The 15,073-nt window shown below is 43.1% G+C and overlaps 1 long non-coding RNA gene across 1 annotated transcript; it reads left to right on the top strand.

Moving 5' to 3' along the window:
• The first annotated feature begins 8,712 nt into the window (after positions 1 to 8,712).
• LOC147023554 (uncharacterized) lies at positions 8,713 to 14,465 on the top strand. Its single transcript, XR_015059749.1, has 3 exons — positions 8,713 to 10,567; positions 10,738 to 10,807; positions 14,159 to 14,465. It is a non-coding gene; the product is annotated as an uncharacterized LOC147023554 (long non-coding RNA).
• Positions 14,466 to 15,073: the final 608 nt, after the last annotated feature.

Genomic DNA, 15,073 nt, shown 5'->3' with positions numbered 1-15,073 from the left:
AGCATCCACGGTCAAATCCTCTTGGAGGAGTTGATGATACATACTCATACATACTGTTCACACATTTACTCCATTATATACTGTTTCAGTTCGGGGGTGGCACACGAGGCTCACAAAGGTGTAGATAGAATCTGCTACTCGACAAGCCACAGATAACTCTGCGACCCGACGGGATGCTGAGCAACCACTGACACCGTCTGAGGAGCCCAATTCTGGCAGGGTCCACACTTCCATTACCTTACCAGTGACTTAGCCCATCCCAGATGGGGAACCGTGCTCTCGACTTCCCACCCTGTATCTATTTATTATGTATGGCTGAGCAAAATCAAAAGTGGGAGGTAGGCTATCACATGCAGAATCAGAGGGGTGTAACTTCCCATATATTTATTATGTACGCTCTGTCCAACCAATAGGGAAACAGACAACCAAGCAGGGTGGAAAATTTTTTATCCAAATAAGGCACGTATTTCCAGGCAATATTCACATGTATGTACAGAATGCAGTGACACACAGCAAATAACTTAAGCACGAGCATAGAAAGAACCCCTTACACAATCTTAACTTACTCTATACACGAGACAGGCATGCCACAATTATTCCTCATAAATTAGAGACAAAGAGGGAGAGGGAGAAAGAGAGAAAGAAGTTTGAGGCGTGGTTGAAGCCACTTGTTTACCAGACGGAAGTTAGCAGGCTTACATTGGTCCCAACGCTAATGGAAAGGAGGGTAAGGGAAGGAAGGGAATGCGGTTGGTGCGTGTGTGTGTGTGTGTGTGTGTGTGTGTGTGTGTGTGTGTGTGTGTGTGTGTGTGTGTGTGTGTGTGTGTGTGTGTGTGTGTGTGTGCAGTCTGTCAGTAAAGTTGTGGCGTGTGGAGTATAGGTACTAGAGGAAAAGTGTGATATGCATATCAGTTCCTTGCCCAGATGAATCAAGAGGGTAATCGCCAATTGCTTTTTAGCGCTCTCTTGTGCATCTCAAGGAGAAAATTAGAATGTAGGAAAGATAGTTTGCATCAGTTGTAGCCGCTGTGCCCCAAGGATCTCATGCTAACATTCGGCCTCGGAACCTTTGGTCATCACAACTCATCTCGCTCCATTCTCTGGCTCAACACAGACAGGCAGGCAGGAAGGCAGGCAGCTCTTGGCCATGTTCTGATCCCTTCTTGCACGAGTCAGCGCTGCATTCTGGAGTATCGGGGCTTTTTATGGGTCTTGGCCAAGGCGGGGCTTCAGGGAGGTATCGGTGGCTGTAGCACCCTTTGACTCGCTCGTGTTGTTTTCCCATTGGCTCTCCTTTTCCGCAGTGTGACATCGCATTACTCACTTGCCATTATGTGCGGTGCCCGGATTTCGGCAGTGCCTCGATCCTTGAGGAGTTTTGACTGGGCGCGCATTGCGCTGAGATTGACTTGTAAAATGTCTTTGATTATGTTTTGTAACGGAATGTGTGTACTGTAAGACATGTTACGTTGTCCATGGTTTGCACTGTGGAAATGTTCAGGGAGAAGAGAGGTTTTAAAAGGGTAGGAGGGATTGAAATGGATTAAAATGAAGAGGAGGTTTAAAGACAGAACAGAGTTTGAGAAGGAAAGGGTGAAGGATTTTAGGGAGATCTGAGGAATGATGTTTGAGAGGGAAAGGGTGAGGGATTGGTATGAAGGAATGGATGGATGGAAGGATGGATAGGGGGATTTCAGAGGTTGGGAAATTACAAGGGGGATAGAACCTGCTGAACACACACACAACATATTTTCCCCATCCTTGCTTCGAGGGGGGCAGGTGACCTGACCAAACACACTTACTAATTAAATATCCAACTCAGGGATCCTTACATGTTGAGTGTGTCATCCCGGGGTCTTTTCCATAACCGTAACAATACTAATGGGAAAATGTTTCTGTGCCCCATTAAAAAAAATAGACAAAATGGTATTGACATGTACCCTAGCAATAGAATGGTCAGCCAACATGTGCCTTGACACGTTCCCCTCTTTACCCGTGAATATCCGGAATTACCTAGTGTATACAGTGCACTGCACACACACAAATTATCCTGCACATGTACCGAGTCACGTGCCAGTGCTACACGTGGTACTGAGCAAATTGCAGCACGATTTGGTGAGCCATCCCAGCCGTGACAAACAGTCTTATTGACGTCTAAACGACGTAAACGTGATGCCTCGTCTCTCCGCAAATGAATGTCGACGTGCTATTGGCAGGCTTAAGACAGGAATGCCACAAAACGTTGAGGCTAGGCACTTTAGTGTTCATCGAAACACCATACAATCACTCTGGAGATGTTATCCACAAACTGGCAACATCAGAGACTGTCCATGTTCTGGGCAACCACGTGTGATGTCACGTTGGCAGGATAATAATATCCGGTTGCTGCACCTTAGGAATCGGTTTCAGGCAGTAAGTTTGACAGCTCACAGCATCTGCGGCTTGCGACTAATCAGTGACAGAACTGTCAGGAATCGGTTACGCGAGCATGACATCCGACCACGATGACTATCCAAAATGTCAGATTTTGTTGCCACATCATCAACATGCTCCTCTAGCTTTGTGTATACAACGTCTGAGGTTCACGAGATAAGATTGGCCTACTATCCGCTTTAAAGATGAGTCGAGGTTCCATCTTGACAGTAGTGATGGCCATTTTCGCGTTTATTCAAAGGAAGGGGAACATGCCACTGACACATGAGGAAGGGGAGCAGAACTTGTACAAAAATATCACAGCATTTTACTTCATCGCGACCAATCAAATTTGCCACTCGGAGAACCTGTACATGTCCTTGTTTCTCAAGACAGCATGGTGTAATATGTTCCATGAACTCTCTAGTTACACTTGTGGTTGTCCCTCGATCCCAACAGCAAGATTGCAACTCCATTTTCATGGAATACAACACCGTTCCACAATGCAGATGTCAATGTTGCACTTTATGACCAGAACATCACTCACACGTACTCTGACTTGCATGACCTCCAGAGTTAAATCCGATTGAACATGCTAGTGAGGAATGTTTGTAATCGGCAAGTCAGCTCACCGTCTCTTCATCAACTGGAAGTGGCCCTGGTCAAAGTGTGGAGCAACATCCTAAAGCGAGAGTTGGATCATCTGATTTTGTTCATGTCAAGATGAGTACTAGCTTGTAATTGGGTCAATCGTTGTCACACACATGATTTGAGCCATTTATGTCAATGTAAGCTTCCTATGATCATTTGGAGTCTGGCAAAGTTACCAAATTGCATGTTTTTTTCAGACAGTCATGTTGCATTTTTTTCTATCATTTTACGTAAGCTTCCAGTGACATCATATTTGCTTGTGGAATGTACACATCAACAACCTCGTCATCTTCAAACAGAATATGAAAAAGTTTCAGCGTATCTCATTGGTCTTGGAACAAAGGGCTTGGAGGCTGGGAAAAGTCCCATTTGTATAACGACCTCTGCTTGTGCAACTCATTGGCACGAAGAAGAAAAGAAACAACAACAGGGTCATTAGAAACTAATTTTGCAAACATTTCATATTCTTCTTCTGAATGATCTAATAGTGGTAAAGGTCTTCTTATTCATGTGAAACACTTTTTTAGAGTAAGCCTGGAGGCTAAAACAAAGACTAGATCTTTAAAAAAAAATCTGTTTCTCTGATCATGGAAAATCGAAACTATGATGATGCACCCATTGGCAAACATGGGACACAAATAATCAAGCTTAATTAAAATATAATCAACCATTGATTATATTATCAATGGAGGTGCCAAAGAGGGCAGCTATACCTTGGTTGCTTTTTCGTGACAATAATTACACTGTGACAAATACATACACAATTGTTTTACAATGCTGCACATGTGGAGAAAAATCATGATGTCCATCTGAAATAATGGCTTCAAGCTCCTCAAACTATATATACGACTGAGATGGCCACTTGGAATCACGAGTCAATTATTTTCAGTTGGCTGCTGAATACCGAATCCAATTACAATTCCAAATGCACCTTCAACGAAAACAGTTCAATTCCACTCAATACTCGGCCTGGTGGTAATGGAAGAAATGCGCATTGCATGCCAATGTTTTCTAAAGGAGAGGATATTATTGCATATTCTGCATTCCTGTAAATGCTGTAATGGGAACAACTACAATAGAAGATTCTCATTTTCTTTTCTCTCTCTCTGTCTCTGTCTCTGTCTCTGTCTCTGTCTCTGTCTCTCTCTCTCTCTCTCTCTCTCTCTCTCTCTCTGTCTCTGTCTCTCTCTCTCTCTCTCTCTCTCTCTCTCTCTCTCTCTCTCTCTCTCTCTCTCTCTCTCTCTCTCTCTCTCTCTCTCTCTCTCTCTCGTACCTACCATATTCTTCACAGAGGGTCAGTGCTGCAAAAAGTAGCTTCCTGAGCAAAGGTTACACTGGGTTATTTACCATTGCCTTCCCAGTAGTAGGTGGGGCAGGAATTCGGAATTTGTTCATGGTGCGGGCGATAGCTCACCGAGTCTTCGCGAAGGGCATCGTGGGATCTTTCATGGCCACCAACTGTTGGCAGACTGCATGCCCAGTTAACCTCCATCCGAGGGATGGCACGCACATTGATGAATTGATTGATCACAGGTTGATTGATCACGCACAGGTTGATCAGCATCTCAATGAGATGGGGATGGGCCAGGCATCTGCCTTGGGGATGGTCAGACGGAGGCCCCTGGAGTACCGGCAGAAAGTGGACGCAGCGACGCGCTTCTCCGGCGCATGCTCCCATACCTGACCTGACCTGACTGTGTGGAGTATCATGTTCTATTAACTATCTGGTTATTAATATAATTACCCCAAGCAGTCTGGAGAGAAAGGACATGGGAAGAGTCTTTTAAGCTCTTCTATTGCGCTTATGAGCGGGATCTATATGCCCTACGAGTTGTGATTTTGTCTGAATCTCGATAATCCCCAACACTGACAGTGAAACAGCACCGCCATATTTTTCTGAATGCAGAATCTCAAACAGTTACTCTGCATTCAAGGAATGAGACAGTGTGAAAGAAAAACAAAATCAACGTTTTTTCATATATTTACCACCGTTGATGCACCATCTTTTACGCCACCTTATTTAACATGTTAAATTAGTCATTTGTGCCAATTGTTTATGTCCTTTATGTCTCCCAAAAAACTGAAACTTTCCTGTTTTAAATGATTTTCAATTTTGTTTGACTGCCAGTCAGGCAGACAAAGTAAAATAGTTAGTTACCTTAATCTTCTCTCGACGCATTCACAATCGGGATGAGATTCCATACAATTTGCTAAATTCAGAGCCAAAGTACGGCGAAACTGCAGGTTCGTGTTCCAATGCATTTTCAGATTCATGTTGAACTACAGTGTTCAAAATTTTATTTCATTGGAACTAAATTATTCCTCAATCAGAAACTGATATTTGTGAACAGACAGACAGACAGACAAAGTTAACCAATTGCTTAACCCTGCTTTTCACTTTCCATGCACAGAGTACCAATAGCCTTTCGCATGAAGATAGTTTTGAGAACTTCCACTGATGATTATTAAATGACATCTGCGATTATAATATCAAGCTACAAATGGATATTTCCTTCAAGGAAAGTCAGGCAGCATTGTCATAATATACGAATACGTAAAAATGTAAAAAAATAAAAATAAAATAAAACTGGTTCCAATGAAAGAAGAAAATCTGGAGTGTGTTCCATTACCAATCAGCTTGCAGAGTGCTCGGCAAGTGGCTTAACTTTTCAAGCAAGCACTCAAACAAAACGGTTAATCAGGAACACCTGGCTTGGCAAGCAATTTTTGCTGATGACTTTGCTGATTACTGACTCTACCCTTTGCCGTACCATCTGTTATCCCTCAGAACGGCAAGCAGCAGCCTTTTCACACTCTGCAGATCTGGATAAAATCAGAAGCTGGTCCAACACGTGGAACATGTCTCTCAATCCTGGCAAATCTCACCCTCTCACAATGTCTCTCCAAAAGGACCGTCTGAACCCCCCCTCCCCCATTTACTTTCTTTACAATCCTCTGGAAGAAGTCCTTTCATTCAAGCTTCTGGGTATCACTATCTACCATGATCTTTCCTGGGAAAGCCACACATTTCCAATCTGGCCTCCAAAGCCAGTCGCCGACTGGGAATCCTCTGTTGGGCAAAGTCCTTCCTTGGCAGACCTGAGCTCCTGATCACATACAAAGCTTTCATCTGCAGCCTGATGGAGTAATGCTCTCCCCTGTGGGCTTGTGCTCCTGCCTCTCACCTTTCTCCGCTTCACACTGTGGAAACCAAGGCATTTAGGATCATTGGCATTTCCCATGATGAGGGTGGGTCTTTGGATGAGGGTGGGACCACAAATCGGTGGTCATTCTGTCCTCTATCGTCTCCTCTCCAGCTTCACCTCCCCTGCTCTGTCTGAGAAATGTCCTCCCCACCCCCATATTTTCCACAGGGCGCTCAAGATCCACCAGCAACCCCCTTCTGGGAAAACTACCAAAATCACTGATCACGTTCACTCTTTCATTCCTCTTTTTTCCCGCCTTTGGAACAAACTCCCACACTATCTTCAATCCCACTCTTCCCTCCAGGTCTTCAGAACAGCAGTTAACCACCACCTCTTATCTTCCTCCATCCAAATCCATAATCTATTCTGCCCCTATCAATCCACCCCCTTCAAATTCCCCGCTTTCCTTCCTGAAAGTCCCTGTTGTGTAAGGACCTGAAAGTCCCTGTAGTGTCCATCTTGTATACCCCATGTACCCTGCGCCATCCCTCTCCCTTCCACAGAATCTCCTCATGTCTCTGTTCCCCCCTGTTTTTTTCCTTCCCTCTCCTGCCTCTCACGTCTCCTGCTCCCTTGTTGTGTGTTTCTATGTGTTATCTCTCATACAAGCCTCGATAGTGGATACAAAAAAAAAAAAAAATAGAAAGATGATTGGTAATGGAACCCACCCCAGGTGCATTGTGTCTAAAACTGAGCTCAATGTAAAATTAATGACAACTTATTCTCTAAAATATAGGCAATCATTCAAAGGAAGTCTAAAAATTGTCATTAAAAATATCAATGCATGGTATAAATGTAGGCTCCAAATATTTTCCCCTGCGCAATATCTTCTTTTGTACGCACCACATGACTTCAGGGAGCATCATTCACGAAGGGTGGTGCAGCTGATACAGCTTGTAGGTGAGAGCGCAGGGGTTTGTAGTTGAATCAGGGTGCTGGCGATATCGACTGCTGGATAATTGACTTCACGAAGAACACCATGGGAGCTTTAACATACACCAGCTCGAAGACGAGACGCCCAGTTTAACGTCAATCCGAGGGAAGGCGCACACATTGGTGCCTTGCCCTGCATGTGAAACACCAGGATGACAGTTTATAACTGGGTCCACATTCGAACCCAGGCCGGACAGCTCAGTGGTGAGCATGCATATAATCAAGGCTATCATGTCAGCCCCCCCATGTAGGATTGTATTCATGTCTTGGAAAAAGTGTGACGAAGAGGCACAAAACACGGCACCAATCCAAGATCCAAGTCGCAGTGCAGGCATGGATCATTAGCATGAGGATAGTGTTGTGCCAGCTTGCATGAGGGTGGCAAACTTGCTAATCAAGTCAGTAAATGTGTTCCAGCTATGGACTGTTCAAGCCCTTGTGCGGTGATTGCTCAAAGCAGCAGCAATCAACAATACGAACTCTGCAATAACAATTCAATTGGCTCACAAGGGCAGAAATATGTGACTCCAGCTGTGTCGAATGCTTGAAAGTAAGACTGTATGAACATTGTTGTGTTATTATAAAGTTTTCCTCGAATGTTTTTCTTGAATCATCTACTTGGTAGATCCAAAGGGCTGTTTGTTGGAATCTTTTATTGGATTGCAAGAACCCGAGCGAAGGCTTTTCGCAGTATGAACTAGAATATCACTCGGTAGAGCGCACACCTCCGTCAGGCCGAACAGTTTACGTTTGGTATCCCACTGATGGGGGGGGGGGGGAATCTGCATCCGGACCTTAATCAGAATTGAATCAGCTTGTTCTTGTCATCTAACCAACTCATACACCAAGTTGTCATAATCCGTGCACAAGTTTTTAAAATATTATTCCAATCTTTCAATGTTGAAGAATCATTTTTGTTTTTAAACAACATCTGAAGCTCGTAATGGAGCTCTCACACACACACACACACACACACACACACACACACACACACACACACACACACACACACACACACACACACACACACACACACACACACACACACACACACCCGACAAACACTTAACACAACCAATGAGTTGGGGGGGAAGTGCTGTCACTTCCTGAGATACTCCGCTTTTCTCATTTCCATAACAATGGCGCCTCTTTTCTCACCGCATTCAGCGCAGCATTTCCTCAGGAGGAATGTCCTCCTCCCCATGGACGCCAACCAATGGGGATTGTCAGTGCTTTATCTTTGTAAATGCTGAATGTCAAGCAAGGAAGCAGCACGTACCATTTTAAAATCTCGATATGTTCTACTGGATCAGGCATTGCATTGTGGAGGCATTCGCTCTACCGAGTGCTCTTCTAGTTTCCTATATTTTACCTTTGTCATCTTTTCTTTATGTGTCTTTTTCAAACGCACTGGGCCATTTTCCCAAGGAAAGGCGATCAAAGGCGTGTCCACTATCCCGGCGTTACTGCATCACCGGAGCATTGGGCAAATGGTCAGATCAAGCACCGCTCCACTAATGGTGAGAGAGAAGGGAGGGGCCTAATCATCACTTGGTGACGGAGATGTACAAATGTATAAAAGGCAGGGTGTGGGCGAAGATTATTTCTCTGCCTGCTATCATTCGTCTTGGGAGGACGTAAGGGAATGCGACGCAGCAGGGAGCCTGTGTTTCCATGCGGCTTTGTGAATGGAGGCCACACCTTAAGCCTGTATGTCACTGGGCTGCGACAGCTCGCGACTAGTTGGAGACACAAAATTGCGATAAAATAGCGATAACTTTCACTTGCAATCACACTGAATTTATTTTTGCGTATGTCTCACGAATATCTCACATTTGTGCATGTCTCACGTCATTGAGAACAAATTGTGATATAATTAAGAAACTCTCAGGGGTCCCAAGACAGATTATCATTTTTTTTCTCCAATCAGTCACAATTTAGTTTCGTAGGTCGCCAATCCCTCACAAAGTTGTCTCACATTTGTCGCACCTTCTGACTCATGGAAACTAAATTGAGAAGGGTTCGAGACCAGTTCGAGACAACCACGACGACTCTATGACTATTTTGAGAGAAAATTTGTCGCACTAATTTTTTGAACATGTTCAAAATTCCAGCGACACCAGAGCGACTCACGCGAGGAGATTGGGAACCACCGCAAACGTTTCCAGACATTTCGGAGAATCCCGTTCGCATTTTGTCGCGAGCTGTCGCAGCCCAGTGAGATGCCGGCTTTATCAACAGAATCTGCACCCGCCCGTTGATGCTGCACCTTCCCCCCTGCCGCTGTGGAGTAACCACACACATTTCAAAGGGGTTGGCCTAACAACGCTTTTATTGTCTTGTGAATTCCACCAGTCTACCCACTGTTGTATGTGTGAAGGCCTATTCGGGGTAAGTTAATTAAGCATCTTGCGATCGTTCGTTTGGTTTGTGGACGTGTACGGGGGATTTTAATAATTGTTAAATTGTTTTGCTTCTTTTGTATTCCTGCCTTTTTTTTACCGTGTGAATACACTTTACAACCTGACTTGGTCTCCAGGTAAATCCTGTTTGCTCTGGTGGTTAAATAATCATATTACAGGCTGATTGATTGCGGTTAACACCGCAAGAACCACACACATCACATGACTCCGTTTCTCAGCCAAAGATGAAGATGTCACATGATCACCGATCAGTGCGATCCTCGCCCATTTTGGGGACTTCAATTCGTATGGTAAAGCAGTTGACAGACGCGGATCCGAAAGGAAGTTCTTGAGGTGGATGACGGTTGTGATCGTTTTTGCATGACTCGCCGGATTCAAACCGGGAAACCGGAATGGTCTGGTGACTACAACAGTATTGTTGATGCATACCATAGCTATTTACGGCAATGTGATTGGACTTTCATTGTCAGCTTGCAACTTCTTATTGTATGTCAAAGTCTTCATGGATAGAAACAATGATAAACGGATAAAAAATGAGTCAGGTTATATCATTATTGCTCAGCATTTTGTCAGTTTCTGACGATTATGCACTGTTCTTTGAAATTATGATGTTTATTCATTCGGTATTTCCAGCCCAGTGCTCAATAGATGGGCTGGATAGGAAGGAATGAAATCTGATGGGTATTTCTCCTTTATTTCTGCAGTGTCAGTGTTCATCATGCGGACAATTTGGTGATGCCGATTCTGAAAATGTACAGGGCGTCTCAAAAGTCTGGATTTGAAGAGAAATATTGGCTTTATATTCTTAAAGTTAAACAAACACATTTCTCATGTCAGTTTTATTTATTCAGGAATTAACATACCCTGATGGCTCACTATACTGATCAAGGGAAGGTGGACTGGTGGTGTTACATGTTTCCAGAAGAAGCCAGAGGAAGGCATGTGAGTTATTTCATGAAAAACGCCCCAAGAAGCCAAAGCCAACTCAATGATTCATTGGGAAAGTGTTGCAACAATTAAAAGATACTGTAAGTGTTGCTGGTAAAACTCGTGCTGGTCGTCTTTGGTCCTCTACAGATGAAACACAGTGAAAATGTTCTTGATTTCTGCAGGGTGGTTATACGAGTTCTTCCCTACGAGTCCAGACTTCTGGGACACAACCTGTATTCCTCAGGCGATCAGGTATATTTAATTAATGCGTGGAAAACATGCATATATACAGAAGTATCTGATGAATCCCAACATGACAAAATTATGGGACAGGCCTGTATGACCATATGACCAAGTCCTGATACTCATTGGTTGTATTCTCCTGTCGTGGAAATCAAGTGGTGTAAGAAGGAGCTCATTTCCAGGGCCCAAAGTATCCACCTTAATTTATTTATAGGAACACCGCTTGTGATATTTTCTCGTTTCATCTCAGGAGTGTCTCCAGGCACTCCCCATTATATTGTTGCGAATTCGCGCCCGCAAGCGTGCGAACGGCCACGTAACTCGAATCGCGGCACGTCGCCCACTGGACGGACAATTCTGTCGTGACCCTCTCGGACCAACGCCGGGAGCTAGTCACGGGTGGGCCTTTCGACCTCACCACAATCGTGCCAATCGGCCACCCGCGTAGGATAGGGTTGTTCGCCAAACTCGACCTACCTAAGTACCCACGCGGATGGTAAACCGGGCGATCGTACCTCGCCACAGGTCGACTCCGGACACGAGCCGCTTAGGCGGCCCGTTCCGTACTATCGGGATAACCGAGCAGTGTTATCGTCGACCTGGACGGTTCAAATTAATTACCTGGATGTTGCACCCACTACGAACCCCTTACGTGATGCAGGATGGAGAGTCAATTAAAAGGAAGGAGACGAAGCAGAGCGGGAACAATTCCACAAGCAAGCATTTTATTCACACGCACACACAGACAAGCACGGAAGGCACGTATTTACAGCCATACAATTATGCACAAAAAGCAAATGTAATACAACCGACTAACGCGTACACACGGCAACACTTACACAGTTTTACTTCACAGACGGCACCAACACACATTTACACAAAAGCAAAAGAAGCCACCCTCACAGACAAGGAGGCAGACAGGCCCGTAGGCCAAATGTGCGCGGGACCTAGAGGAGCGGCTAGGTCCGCAAGACCGGGGAGGTCTTACCCGCGTCCTCGTGACGCGTTGGCGGGCAAGCCGCAAAGTGTCCGCGCCGCTGTGCCCCGACTCCGGGCCCCTGGCGTGCTTGTTGGCACCACGTTTGGGGTGGGGAGGAACAGGGCCCCCCTTTTGCACTATCTCAGCGTGGGGGAAGGGGAAATTGTTGATGCCCTGGGGGCGGGGTCCCACGCCCATTGGGTCCCACGACGAGACGAGCGATCCCCCACACCGCAGCCTCGTCGCCGACTGCCGTCCTCCTGGCCTCGGACCCGAGCTCCCCTGCCCCGACCAGCCGCCCACAGCTCCACCGCACGCACTCGACTCAACTCCACCAACACGACACTCCTTGTCTCCAGAAGCAACTCCACTCGACCTGGTAATTCTCGCGCTTTTATCGCCGGCAGGAGAAGCCAATATACAAATTTCCCGGATCAGGACGCGATTGGAGGCGGGCCACACCGCCCCCCCGGTCAGCCATTGATCAGGCAAAAATGGGCGTGAACCTCCCCTGATCCTAAAATTTGCATAGACGGACCGAGACGGAATTCACCTCCACGCGCCTGGAGGCGGGGCCAAGCCACCTCGCACTTGCCCATTGGACGGAGGAGAAGTGGGCGTGAAGCATTCCTGATCCGCGGATCGACGCGTTCGGCCTCCATGGCCGAACGGCTCCGGGAACACGACGTTTGGTGTTGACTGGTGGTGTTTGGGAATGGCCGTAGAAGCGATGATGTGGGATGAGGTTGTGAAGGTAAAGGCGAAGCTGGTGGTGTGGCGTCGTTGTGTGGTTGGCGCTGTGGTGGGGATGACGTGGTTGTTGAGATGCTGTTTGTTTGAAATAAAAGATAGAGAAAGAAAAACGACTAACTCAAAGCATCGCAGCCCGGATGGATCACATAAATTCCCTCTATACAACGGGTTTGGGCCAACTACACATGTACTTCGAGAGATATCTCACCTGAGGGCCCTTTATGGTGTGATGCGAATTTCCACAGCCGTAACAATATCTTTGCTCCAAGAGCTCTTTTAAAGACGTTCACTGAACCTCAGATAGCTTCCAATCACACTCAATTATGATATAATTCAAGGTATCTCTTTCATTTTCTCTGCAATGTTTTTTTGTATTACTTCAATCATGCTGCCACTCAATATGATGTCGATTTTCTTTATAATACAGGTTCTCTTCATTTCAGGTTTCTGGTCCTGGGAGCTCACCACTTTTTATATCTCTGAATTACTGAGACCGAAGTCAATTGGTAGTGAGAGTTTAATTAGCAATGCAATCCTTTCCTTTTTATTTCTGAATGATGTATCTGGCCACAATGTCTTGTTTTCAGTGTTTATGGTTTTCAGGTGTTACATCATCTTTGAAAAAAAAAAATTCATTCTTTGTGTCCAGTATTGTATTTTATTTATTTGTTTTAACCTTTCTCTCATAATTCTTCCAACTGTTGATATACCGGGGGCTGCAAAAGTAGGTATACAGTCATGAAAAACAAAACGTGCGCACAAAACGAATTTTGATTGTACAAGCATATCAATAATAACATACCAATAATAAACATATCAACAATAAATTAAATGGATTATTAAATGAATTAAACTAGTATTAAATGAATCCTAGCACCACTATTATAACACTTGTATAATCCTTACTGTATACCTACTTTTGCAGCCCCCCTGTGTATATATATATATATATATATATATATATATATATATATATATATATATATATATATATATACATATATATATATATATATATATATATATATATATATATATATATATATATATATATATATATATATATACATATATATATATATATATACATATATATATATATATACATATATATACATATACATATATATATATATATATATATATATATACATATATATATATACATATATATATATATATATATATATATATACATATATATATACATATATACATATATATACATATATATATATACATATATATATATATATATATATACATATACATATATACATATATATATATATATACATATACATATATATATACATATACATATATATATATATATATATATACATATACATATATATATATATATACATATACATATATATACATATACATATACATATACATATATATACATATACATATATATACATATACATATACATATATATACATATACATATATATACATATACATATACATATATATACATATACATATACATATATATATATATATATATATATATATATATATATATATATATATATATAATGTTGGTCTTGTGACTTCCCATTTTCCTTTCTCTTCTTTCAAATTGTCACTGTGTTTCCTTCTGTTTCTTTTTCAGGTATTTTTAGCCCCCAACTGGGTGTCAGCCCATTTGGGAACTTGTATTTTGGATGTTTCCAGTCCATCCGTCACCTCTACTCAAGAATTATGAGAAGGATTTCTTTCATGTTTGCACATTTATGCAATAACATCTGGGCATGAGGCAAATCATATGATTTTGGGATTGGAGCCAAAAGCCATGGAATGCACGATTTTATTTCCGAATTTTTGCAATTTGTTCAAATATTTTTTATGGGACAGAACAATACAGGAATATATATACTTTCGGAAACTATTATTTATTTCTATACACTTTACCATCTCCACTACTCATACACAACTTCGAGTTATTCCTTTATTTATTTGTGAGTGAGCTACCCGTGCTATGCACCGGAGGAAGTCCAAATGCAAACAGACAACGTGGAAACAGCGAATGCTAAACCATGAACCAATCAATTCCACATTCATGTTGCACCTTCAGTCGAAAGTCAGGCATGAACAGCTGGCTGGTTTGTGAAGCACTTGGGCAAAAAAACTTCCTGCAGCTGACCCCAACAGACCAAAGGTGGGTATTATTTCAATTATGTCAATGGTGAAACTGCAAATGCAGAATCCATGAATGTCACTGGTGGATACCCTCACATCATTTCATGATTATCCTTTAAACTGAATCTCTCTATATTTTCATTCAAACAGCATTATTTCAATCACAAATTAACACAACGAAATACAATGTTACAAACACTCCTGAGTTAAACGAAGATAAACGTCATTCTAACATTACATCTGGATAGGGAGCAGCTTCGTATGGATGAAAACTCAAAATCATAATTGTATTGAGGTATTGATGAAACCTCCCACCCACCTGAGAACACCAGCTGAGACCACAAAACATTCCACAGAAGGTTTGGAGGGGTAGCCCCAAAACTGAGGG

The sequence above is a fragment of the Eptatretus burgeri genome, chromosome 7, assembly GCF_056783735.1.
Source record: "Eptatretus burgeri isolate ZD-2024b chromosome 7, Ebu_testis_v1, whole genome shotgun sequence".
NCBI lineage: Eukaryota > Metazoa > Chordata > Myxini > Myxiniformes > Myxinidae > Eptatretus > Eptatretus burgeri.
This window is presented reverse-complemented; position numbering and strand designations above follow the sequence as displayed.